Raw genomic sequence first — 12,959 nt, 5'->3', positions numbered from 1 at the left:
CATGGCTCAGCAGACATGAGTTTCTTCAATTTCTGCGAAATGAAAGAATTAAAAATACCACTGCCCACACTGTTTGATTGGCAGATTATCTGTGGAACATGCAGTGTAGAAACAGAAATGAGTTCTTTGCATCAAAGACGTGGTCAATATCTATCAACACCTATTTTATTCTGCCATAATTATCTCGCCGCATTCAGCCACTCCCATAAACACAGAGTGTTTGCATTTTTATTTTCTTTATTTAACCATTTTTTCTTATTTTACATGACCTGGCAAGAGGAAGACATCCTCTTGAAGGGAGGGACACACAGGGATAGAGGTGTATGAAAAATAAGAACAGGATTGATGACATAACATGAAAAAAAAGTGCTATACACACACACACACACACACACACACAGACACCACCTGGCCGAACAGGTAAGGCAATGCAATGATACAAGAACCAAGTTTTCCAGTTGAAAACAGGGCAGCAAAGGCAACATATGATTATATAGGACCATGGTGGAAGCAGTATGGAACACAATTTAAAATGTTGAGTGAATTACGAAGACAAAGAGGCCAAAAGAATTAAATATAATTCAAAAATTTTTAATAAAAATTAAAACACTGCAGACATCTGAAAAAGGTCTACAAGAGATTTCCTGAAAGCAGATACAGAGATGGAAGTGTCTAGTTTTAAAATCCTTTGAAGGTCATTCCAGTCCAAGGCTGCAGCATGTTGGAATGAGGAGAGACCAAGGGCCGAGTTTGCCTTACACCCTTCTCCTCCTTTTTCCCTGGAGACAGTAGTTTACAGTTTATCATTGTCAGATTGCAGTTGCAGAGTTCAATTCATATAAAATAATCTCATCATAAATTGAATTCCTTTTTAGTTCAAAGAGACGATACAGTGTCCTGATACAAGAGAAGGAGTGCAGGAGCTTTTCACAGCTGAACAAAAATAATTGTGCACCACATGCACAGCACTTTGTGCACCTCTCAGAGCTGCATTACTGCTGGGGAAAAAGTAATAAATCAAAGAGAGGACAGCCTGAAACTCTACTGGCTTGCAATGTCATGTTGCAAACAAAAGACAATCCTTTGGTGGAGGAGTATTGATTTATTGTATTCACCTCGCAAAAAAAGCTTATTTCCTAGTGCACTCCTGATTTGGCTGCATTCTTTCCATTTGTGAGGGAGTAGGTGAAGCATACATCAGGATATAGTGAGATACCTTTACAGTCCTGAAGGATTATAAATGTACTGAAGATTTCTAGCCATTATCCTGTTTACAGTAGTTGATGTAGTCAGTGCAAATGGCTAAAGCACTCAGGACATGCAGCTCAAGGTTATATAAGGCAGGCTTTTGAAAGGATGCAGCTTAGTATGGTACCATGAAAAAGAGAGCAACCTGGCTGCCTCGTGACTGTAATTTTAAACTACACTGTGTTTTCTGTATACTCTCTGAAGGAATATTGTGTTTTGATAAGATGTCTAAACAATAAGCTGTGTAAATTTCTGATTTTTCTGATGATTCTTGTACAGAATGCTAAATGAGTCCAAAAGGTTAAAGAAAAAGTGTATCCAAAACACCCCCATCTTAAGGTTTACTGAATGGCAAAATAAACTGGTGATCCTTCTCATTTCCCTGACATTTATAGCTACCCAGATATCTCCCTCCATATTTGTCGCATTCAGCCACTCCCATAAACACTTAGTGTTTGAAAGTAATTCCACCACTATCAGCACTTGCTGTTAAGTCTATGGGTTTTCAAAGAAACACAGCAAACTGTGGCCATCTCATCAAAATTTCACAGCAATGTAGCCAGGATAAAACTACTAAATTGTTTAATTTCAATCAACCATAAGACTTTTCTCAGCTAGTGTACAACGTTACTTGGTGAAATAACCTCTAAGCCAAATACTCAATATGCATTTCTGGATGATCAGAAGGCTTGGAATCCATTAGCTAGATGTGATAGTGAAATAGATGAGAAAGCATTTTTAGTCTGCAATAACTGCTTGGATGATGGACCCAAATGGCACTGAGCCATCTTAGCTGCCACAGTCTCCATGGAGTCTCCGCTGCCTCTAAACCATCTGGATCTGCCATAATTATCTCTGTAGAAAGTACAGATTCCTCATGAGTGGGGTAGAGATGATGGACTGATGTAAGAACAAGGAGAAATAACACAGTCTTATGTCTCCTGATTTCAACTCATGCTGGCATAATTAGTGTCTCATTTTTTAGACAAGTTCTCTTTTAAAAGTTATATTTCTCATGTTTTTTTAGCCATGCTAGCGCCATGCCACTAGGGACGGCAATGTTGGTCTGTCTGATGGCTCAGCGTGTCCAGACTGAAATATCTCAGCAACTATTGGATGGATTGCTGTGGCATTTGGTACACACATTCACTGTCCCCAGAGGATGAAACTAAAAACTTTGAAGGCCTGTTCTTTGATTTACTGCCATCATAAGGTCAGATTTAGTTGCTTATTCATTACTTACAAACAAATCCTTGCAAAATGACATTCCCACCAACCCTCAGCTGTGCTTTGTGTGTAGTGTTTATTAGCAAAATGCTAGCATGCTAGCACACTAAACTAAGATGGCACATCAACATGCTAGCATGTGAGCATTTAGCTCAAAGCAACACTGTGCCTATGTACAGCCTCTCAGAGCTGTATGAGTCTTGTTTTTATTTATTCCATTGTGAATATGTCTCCTTTTTCTGTCTCCTGGTGTGACTGGCTTTTTAATTCAGCTATAACCAAAAGATCAGAGAGGGCTGGCAAAGGTTGCACTCTACCAAGATACCAAGAGCCTTTTGATTTTGCTACTTTTTCATGTCTGACATACCATAAAAGGAAAGGAAAATTCCCTCACTTCTCTTGTCCACGTGGATGGCTGGATAAGTAAATTCCTTTAATCCTCAGAGCAGGTGAGACATTCAGAGAATATAGAGAAAAGGAGTAGAAAAGCCCCTGTCACAGTCTACCATGTTGTCAGGTCAAAGGCCCTTTGAGAAGTCCAGGCCACTGAAGTGCTCTGCAGCTTGTTATCGCTTCATGCTCAGTGTGGGCTGGTGGTCAATGAGTGAAGCCAAAGAGCCAAGAAGCTGTCAGTGAGGGTCAGCCATGACACCAACTAGACACATAAGTCATTCCTGTGGTTCAGCTCTAAGGCAGTGTTTTAAGCTAGTGTCACACACACTGGATACAGCATTTACAGTATTTCCTCTTATGCCTCTTGATTTAAAAACTGAATCAACAACCACAGCTTAAGTAACCTTTGAGCAAGACTCATAACTCATAAATGTGTTACAACCCATGTGACTCTCCAGGGGAAGGAGGGAGGAACACATGTCTACTTAACTTGGATGTCCAGAAACTAATTCAGTTTCTTTAAGTGTAGGCCTTAGGCTTTTTATTTTTTTGCTCTTGTGATACATCTGTACAATAGTGAAGAATGAAATAAACATAAACACATGTAGAAGGTTAAAGTGAAAGTAGTGAAAAGGAAACCTACCATACTATTAATATATATATATATATATATATATATATATATATATAACGTGAGTGTGACAATATAGTACATATAGGACAAGCAACAGGTAAGACAAAAGTAAAAGATATGCACATCTCAAGGCAATACATATAAGGGCATCATAATGACCATAATAAATAGCACAAACATCAATGTTACTGTATTAGTACATGGTAATGTTTAAATTGGGCATCAACACCAATGGACAACAACATTACCACAATCCTCAGTACAACCACTGTCCTATTCATCAACATCAGACATCTGATCGTCAGCCATAATGTTCATGAAAAAACTTCACCACAGCAGGCACCAAGGACTTCCAAAATCTCTCTGAAGAGCACCTGGGCATAACAAACCTGCTGCTAAAAGAGTTCTTCAGCTCTCTAAAAACATTGTGCATTGGATGATCCTCATTTTGCATAACTCTCTTGAGCTTTCTACCCATTCTAATTTACTCTGACTAAGCCCCAAACAAGACACAGATGGTGCCACTTTTACCTATAGTGTGTTTAACAGAAGTAAAACAACGATGTGTAAAGCAGTGCAGGTACTTCTATCCAAAAACTGACAATTTTTTACATTAACTCAGAAGGGCTAAATAGTCAGGGTTAGGACCTTGGACAGTTCCCTCTCCACTGACAGCAGCAGGGCAAAGTGAACAAGTGAAAGGTCCTGTGATATTGGTAATAAAATATATGTCAAATCAATTCCATACAGATATTCAGTAAATCCAACTTAATTCTGGCCATAAGAACATTTGAATAATTGTTTAATATATTTTAATCAAAGGTTTAGTACTTTAAATGTATTTGGTTTATTTAATATTACATGACATTACATGGATTATTTTACGGTGCATTTTCTGTTTGTGGTCCTCAGCATTTGGGATTGTTAAGCTCAGATGTTTAACTTGGCCTTCATCGACTAATTAATTCCCCACGCTTCCCATAGAATTTCAAAAGAATTCTCATCTCAAGACGAAAATGTCAGACGCTGTCCTTTACAAGTGAAATACCTTTAATAAAGGTAATTATACAGCTCACATTTTCCCAGAACTAGAAGCACTATACTTTTTCAGAACGCAGTCTTGCTTCTATAGTCTCTTCTCTTTTATCATTTCATCACATTGTCTTTTGAACACAGTTTTCCTGTGGTCCACCTCCACAAGCATTACCTTATGTTGCTACTTAATTAACAACACACTTTGTTGGTGATTTCACAAAAACATGTTATGAAAAACATGTAGTACCAACATTCACTCACATTACAAAAGCTAAAATGTTTTTTATACTTTGTCAAACTGAACAAATAATATAATGATTGAATGTTTTTCACAAAAATAATCATCATGTCTCAGTCTACTGAGAAAATGACTTAGATCTTTATTGAGTGAACCTGCAGAAAAACTAGGCAGACATATAGTGGCAAAAAGGAATGTAAAGATGCTGTGATAGGTTATTTCGCTTATTGCCTGGATTTGGAAGGAATTCAGTGTTTTGCACTGGGAGCTCACTTCAAGAGGGCAGAGGTTTGCCAGCACGAGAGCTTGAACCCCGCTGCTCTTGTTGGAGGATTGTTGAACTACTTTCCTCCCCACCCTGCTGTCATGGAAGAATGCTGGCAATTGTTCAAGCAATGAATTACTACTGTGCACAGCTTGTCCCCTCCTGACAGCACACTGAAGCCAGTTTGAAATGTGGAAAGAAAATTCAGAAATGTTCTCTGAACCTGAACTTAAGAACGACAGCCTTGAGGAAGAATAATACGAAAAAACAGGCTGTCTAAATCGAAATGTAACAAGATAGTCCAATGCTTGTCACAGTGCAGATGGACAGTGACAGGTCAGAGAAAACAAGCTGTATAAACATGATTACTCATCAGTCATGCAACATATCAGCTTTCAGGGGAGCAAATGGCTTGTTATCAATTTCATCATGCTGAACAACAAAAACAAAAGCTGTTATCTCTGCTTTTGGTTTTAACCTTTGCACAGGGGAAGAGACTACCTGTTATTTAAAACATCAATTCAAGTTCCACTGCTCCCCACTTCCCACCTGGATTGGGTTGTGCCAACTATTCGTAAAACCATCACTAAGTTTGTGTTGGAAGTCCTTCGTAAGTTCTTAGTAAGTACTAGCTCATTTTAAACTAGTGATTTACTGAACTGTATTGCATAATCATTTTCATGTTACTTATATTTGCACTGTGAATGTCTGTACATTTGATGACAAACCATCAGATATTTGAGATATTTCAGTCTGGAAAGTGGTGGATCAACCAACTGTAAATGTAGGTATGACTTTGTTTTATTTATATATGTACACATGGATAAAGTATGTGTAGGAGTATGTTTCAGAGTTAGAAGCATTTATGCAGTTTAGAGTGATTGGGAAATGTCTGCTTATGCTAACATAACCAATGTTATTTGGTCATTTAGTCTAATGTTACTGGCATATCCTTGAAAATTTGAGCTATGGGGTGTTTTTTATAGCTATTTTTGTGAATTGTAATTTAAAATCTTTTTTGATCAAGTGTCAGGTCAGACCATATTCTATAACTGATTTTATCCTTTAATATTGATCAAGATTAAGCTTACATGTGCATTGTCAGTTAGTTCAGTCAGCTATGCAACAGTTGCGCGTGCAGCAGTTACTGGGGTGTTAAAAAATTTAAAGAACTTATTTGTGTGGTGATGTGTATTCTCCACTTAATAATCCTTTAACATTTTAATGAGGCAAAACAGCTGGTGCAACCAATCTTGGTCCAGCACCTTTGACAAAAACACTGAATATCCGTTGTGGCGGATTTGTGAGGGGAGGAATAAAGAGAATTTCTGTTCCAGGGATCAGCATAGGATCATATAATCATTATTTTTCCATGAGACACTGTGTGCAGACGTATGTCCTTTCTCAGAAAAAGCAATACATTTAAACAGCTACACACCAGTCCAAGCTGTCCAGAACAAGTTGGCTTCAGTCTGACAAAGAATTCCTGAATAGCAGTGAGGAAATATTACTCATTCACTATTCAAGCTAGCGTGGGAATTAAAATCATTAATCATCCTTTAGCAAACACACTTCTCAAACCTTTGAGGTAGATGTGTGGGACTGGTTAAAACAAACAACTGTTGAATCTTTGTATTTTATACTGAGTCACGGAAGAATTTTTATCTCTCTGGGCACATGGTTCAGTAAAGTAATCAAACAATTTTACTGCCTTGCATCAATCAGAGTCCAAACCTTTCATGCAAAAATGTCTGCATGCCACTTATGCCCCGATGTCACAAAGTGACTAGCTTCTTTCTAATTGCCTCACAGTGGGCAAAGTCATGGTCCACAGTCAGCAGGACCCTGGCTCAAGCTCAATTCTTGTTAGCTAGCCGGTTTGGGTAAATGACTGGAAGTACTTTGTTGTGCTGTGTTTTCTATGGAAATCCTCCCAGAGAATTATCTTCTCTGCACACCCAGGATGCTTTTGACAAAAACAGCTGCAATGCTATTTCCTCCTCATTTGCAGCTTGTTCATTTCACAATTGCACTGAATGGATCACTGTGAAAAGCGATTCCTTATCTTCAGATAAAGCTACAGCCAAGATTACTGATATTTCCCAAAGCAGGATAATGTTCCCATTTACTGCAGTATGATAAGCAGTACCATTGAAGTACCATTTACTGACATTCACCTGAATAGTCAGTAATACCATCCTAAGTTTACCTGCCTTTGGCCTTAATGGACTCTGTTTGTACTTTGTTAGACTTGAGCCCTGCGTAGCAACTCCCTGGCAACAAATGTTATGATGACACAGTTCAGCCTTCAGGATGTTAAATACTTTGCAGCTTGTCCAAGCGCACAGGGATGTGTGCTGGATTTTCAGAGGGAATTGGGATTTAATGGCGCAGCTACAGTGATAACTCAGTAAAGCTTGGTTTAGAAACTTTGCACCCAAGTTGTAATAAAAAGGTTTTCCCACATCAAAGTTGACTGCCGGGCAGAACAGAGGGCAGGGTTTTCGATTACAGGGCGTTAGGTATAAGGCTTTTAGTGACTCATGTGTTTCAATAAATCATAAACCAATTACTTTAGAACAGACGGCTGGCTTGGTGCAATGAGGCCATTGGCTTGTGGTCATTGTGTTACCATTAGTGGTGGACCACTGCTGCTCCAGCCTCAGCAATATCATCATGTCAGAGCCCGTCACTGTAGTTGCATGAAAGCTAAAATCAACACTAGGCGAGTCTATACTACATAAATAAATTAATAAATAAATAGGAACAATACACAAATCAGGAATGCCATAATTACAGCTTGTACAATACATTTTAGATAATGGGATTCCTAGTGGCATTTAAACAGAGAAAATATTAGCCTCCACTACTCCGATTCTGATTTACACATTGTACACTCATCCATCACTAGCCCAAAACCACAACAATCCAAAATAACCCGTAAAGAATCTTCTCTTCCCTGATTGTCTTTAGTAGTTTACCTTCTATCTCAGTTACAGTAACTCAGTTAAAAGGTCTCAAGGTGGTGACCCGAGACTGAACTGAATTACAGTGAGCCTATACTGGACCAAATGGAAGCTAATTGCTTGCACGTGTCAGCTAAATAATTGCAGAATGTGCAGTATGGTAAAAGACTGCTTTAATTGGTGAATCTGGATTGGATCACCTCCAATGGAAATGAAATGTCCATGATAGACTACATGAGGGTTGCATTGATATGTGACTATGGTTATTTGTTTGTGAGTACAGGCTCCCTAAAACACTCCCTAGAGTTTTGTTTTATACCATTTACAAAGCCGTTCAGACTCCATCTAGCTCTGCTCCCAACCATTCTCCCTGAGACTGTAATAAATTCCTTTAATTTTCTACCAAAAAATGCTTGTGGGATGAAATAATCTGCCTGCACATGGCCTGCCTTTCCTTTAACCTAATTAAAATGTGTTTGCATTATGAACTGCTTTTCCTGTTGCTTAGATATTTTCCCCACAAAACAACTTCAAGAGTCATACCCTTATGGATTTCAGTGTGGTAAAACAATTAAACATGAAAACTTCCAGGGCAGGGGGTGAATACTTTTTACATGCACTGTAATTGTAAAATTAATATCTTTGGGTTTTGGACTGTTGGTCGTAAAAACAAGACACACTGGATGGCATTACCTTTGACATTTTATAGATCAAACAATCAATTGGTTAACAGACAAATTAGTCAGCAGATTAATCAATAATAAAAATAATATAAAATACAATATAAAACACAATATTTTTTGTTATTTGTTTAGTTAGTTTATTAGTATTCTTAGTATGTTTATATTATATTCGTCATATTTATTTTTTTATTATTCATTTTCAGGGGCGGAGCTAGACTCAGCACAGAGGGGGCGGGTCTTCATCAGGGGGGCCCACCTGCCACCAAGTAATTTAAACCAAGTTTACATGACCCTGGACTCACTCTGAAAGTCCACTGCTGCCGGAGCTGATTGTGGCCATTCTAGCAAATGTTTGTGCTCACACCAGAAGGGTTCCTCCGTCAAGTAGCACAGAGCAGATGAACCGGGCAGGAAGTCAGACACAGAAAGGCAGAGTATCCAGTTAATTTTCAAAATAAAAAATTACCTGTAAAGACTTCCGATCGTGTATCAACAATAAACACAATTAAATCAGACAAAAATAAATAATTAAACTATGTAGCCTACTTAGAAGCAAAAAAAGCAACCACTGATCACCAAATCAATAATATCTAAACATGTCAACAAAATGCTCTCTATGGTAGTTGCTAGGTGCACCCGTCAAGACCACAGGGCCACAGAGAGCTGTGAAGAATGTAGTAGAAGCACAAAAAGTGCATACTGAAAACAAGTCATTAACGTGGGGCAGGCTGCACCCTCCACATCTGAAATACTTTTTAGAGGCTTCCAGTGGAAGTTGACGCCTTAACTAAACTGCAGCGCACACGCAGCCTGGATGACGCCGGGGTGCTACAGTAGCCTATGTCTGTCCCTCAATTCCCATGATGCATTTTGGTGAAGAGAGTTTTGTTAAAATTTGTTAATAGGTTTGCTGTTTGTTTTAAATACACATTTCATTATGATTTATGTTTATTAAAATGCGTCCTTATAATATAGTATTTTTTGTTTGTAATTGTCATTCTTGTGGTGTAGCCAAACTTCACAGTTGTGTAGGTGGTCCTCCATCTAGCTGGGCCTACGCTACCTCTGCTGATGCTCATTTTCTATTCCCTACATATCTGCTGTTATGAAACTGAAATTTCCCCTTGGGAATACATAAAGAGCTACCTACTGAATTGCTAATCACATAATTACAAGTGTATGCTAAGTACTGTGGATACTGTTCACATGGTATGGGTGCATTGAGTAGTAGTAGTATGTATTCAATTAAACATTCTTATGGGTTGCAGAGTAGAAAAAAATGGAAAAATTGAGAGAAACTTTAGCTCCCATCGGAGAGTTGGTATTCACTTGAATGCTGTTTCTATAATTTAAATTGAAGGCTGAATCTTTTCCAAATAATGCATGAAGCTTTTCTGCTGTAATAAATGAGAACAAAAGGCCTCTCTAGAGGTGGGTGGCTAGGTTGCATTTCTTTCAACTAAATGCTTAGCTTCATTCTGTTCCCTTTACCGCCTCTCTTACCAGTTGCATTACATACATTCCTCCTTCATTTAAGATTCCTTGTTTGTTTAATTGCATACTGGTTATTTAATTCAGGCTTAAAAGGGAGCTTGACCGATTTCATAAAATCTATTTCCAGATCCTGTGAAGTACAACTGCATATGTGAAGAAAGTTGTAGAAAACCTGAAATCTGATCAATCAGCAACTACAAATTTGAATGTCAACAGGCTAACATATTAAGATGTTAAGGTGGTCAGAGAACATGTTTTCAAAAATATTTAGTGTATTTTATTTTTCTGTTTCTTGGGTGCCGTTCTATTCTTAAATTGATTGCTTGTTATTGTTAGACGATTATTGGAATAGGCCAATTTGACTAAATTATAATTATTATTTTCCAACACTGCCTTAAACCTCTTGGACATGGAGTTCACCAGAGCTTCACAGGTTGCCACTGGAGTCCTCTTCCGCTCCTTCATGATGACATAACTGGAGAATAATGGTGGCCACACAAAATATTTTGGGGCCAATTTGGACATTTCCACTTAGGGGTGTACTCACTTTTTGTCACAGTTTGGTGTGGGTGAGGCAGGTTGGAGGACCCAAACGCAGGAAGAGGTACAGTACAAGGGGTTTTAATGAATGAACCAAAAGTGAGCACACTTACAGGTGAGTGACTGAATACAGAGTCCAAAAACTCAGGTAGCCCAAACAGATATCCAAAGAGAGCAGGGTAACACGACAAACAGCAGGAGACCTCACAGCAACAGGAGACAGCATGCAATGACCCAACAAAGACAAGACAGAAACACCAGGTATATACACATACACACACACACACACACACACACACACACACACACGGGGACTAACGAGCAGGGCGGGAGCAACACAGGTGAAGGACATGAGATTAACGAGGCAGGCAGAGAGAGACAGTGAATAGAGAGACTGACATGCAGGCAGAGTGACAACCGGGGGAACAGACGGAACACAGGTTACTGAACACAAAACAGACCAGAGTGAACACTTAACATGAACTAAGGTACAGGACTGGGAACAAGGACAAAGAACTAAAATGCAGGAACAAGAGTTAAGGCAGTGACTAAGAAACAATATAACAAGTAGACTACCAAACCAATATCAAAACAACACAGGACTACAAGCTAGAACACCAGACAAGACATAAACACTAAGGACAAGGAAACAAGAAGAACAGGAAAACAGAAGGACACCAGAAACAAATGGCAAAAACTACAACTCATGACACTTTTGTTGTCAGCGGTCAGAAATTAATGGCTGTGTGATGTGTTATTTTGAGGAGACAGCAAATTTACACAATATACAAGCTGTACACTCACTACTTTACATTGTAGCAAAGTGTCATTTCTTCAGTGTTGTCACATGAAAATATATAATATTTACAAAAATGTGAAGGGTGTACTCACTTTTGTGAGAGACTTTATTTTATTTTAGTCTACATTTTTGTATATAATTTATATCCACAATATATCAGTCATCAAATGTTATTCCCTAATACTAAAGTCAAGCTATAATAAAACTATGTCTGAATTCACTCTAACCAGTACTACATATGCTTGCTTACTACATATGGCTCCCACTCTCAGTTAACATACTGTAGTAATTAAAACCCCATATTGAGGTTTATAACTGCTCAGTTAAAGTTGTGCTTGGCCAGAACACATGCTGCATCAATCCCGACTCTGACTGTAAATGTTGTGGTAATTAGTGCTTTTTCACCCATAAAAAAGCACTGCCCCAACAACAGATGGAGTTACGGCAGCACGGGGAAGTTAAAGCTCCTGTTTAAACAAATTAGCTAAAGGCAAACCTTGAATATTTTACTGTTCGCTGCACAGACATACACATTCATATCAATGTTCTTGAGTCTGAGCTGGTTTGCGGTGTTTACCAGATGGCAGCAATCAGTCAAGGCAGGACCAGATGAATGCAGCTGGAGTTGTATTGGCTTAACTGATGGGGATAATGGGTGCTTTTGGCTCAGTAAAAGGTCCCTGCTAATATTGCAGTTATTTATAGAGCTGATCAACTGCAAGTCAATGAGCAAACATGTTTTTATACAGTATTGCTATTGATCTTAACAGTGTGCATTACAGCTGTTTGAACTGTTTACACTGGCTATGGTTTAGTTTTTCATGTGTCTTTAGCCTGGCCTTAACAGTTTGGACACCTGCATACATTTCGGTTCTTCGGAAATAAATGTGTTTTGGATGAATGCACCTCTATTGAAAATTTCATAAAAAAACATTTTTATGAATCATTTCTGAAATAAAAATGTATAAAAGTAGTATAGGGTATAAAAGTATAAAACTTCCTTTATTGTCATGTGAAAATTATACATATTTCTGACAATCTTCAAAATTCTAGTTCTTCCATTATTCACCACAACTTGATAAAACCATAATTAAAATTTAGGATTGTGTAATGCTGTTTTGTTTTTAGTTCTTTTATAGTAGAATTCACTTACCACAATCAGCGGTACGGTGGTCCAGTGGATAGCACTATGGCCTCACAGCAAGAAGGTTGTGGGTTCAAACCCTGTGGGTTCTCTCTGGGTGCTCTGGCTTCCTCCCACCGTCCAAAGACATGTGGACTAGGTTGATTGGTGACTCTAGATTGTCCTTAGGTGTGAGTGTGACTGGTTGTATGTCTGTGGCCCTAGGATGGATTGGCGGCTTTCGCCCGACATTCGCCCGGGATTGGCTTCAGCCCCAGTGACCCTGTACACAGGATGGTTCAGAGGTCACAAGT

At 38.6% G+C, this 12,959-nt stretch overlaps 1 long non-coding RNA gene across 1 annotated transcript; it reads right to left on the bottom strand.

The window, feature by feature from the left end:
- Positions 1 to 219: 219 nt before the first annotated feature.
- On the bottom strand, positions 220 to 11,003 carry LOC119900616. Its single transcript, XR_005444083.1, has 2 exons — positions 10,837 to 11,003; positions 220 to 779 (listed from the first exon to the last, which is right to left on the bottom strand). It is a non-coding gene; the product is annotated as an uncharacterized LOC119900616 (long non-coding RNA).
- Positions 11,004 to 12,959: the final 1,956 nt, after the last annotated feature.

This window comes from Micropterus salmoides, unplaced genomic scaffold (assembly GCF_014851395.1).
Source record: "Micropterus salmoides isolate LMB-PRFRI ecotype aquatic unplaced genomic scaffold, ASM1485139v1 Ms_hic_scaffold_13, whole genome shotgun sequence".
NCBI lineage: Eukaryota > Metazoa > Chordata > Actinopteri > Centrarchiformes > Centrarchidae > Micropterus > Micropterus salmoides.
The sequence above is the reverse complement of the archived record's forward strand: the minus strand, read 5'-3'. Positions and strand labels throughout refer to the sequence as shown.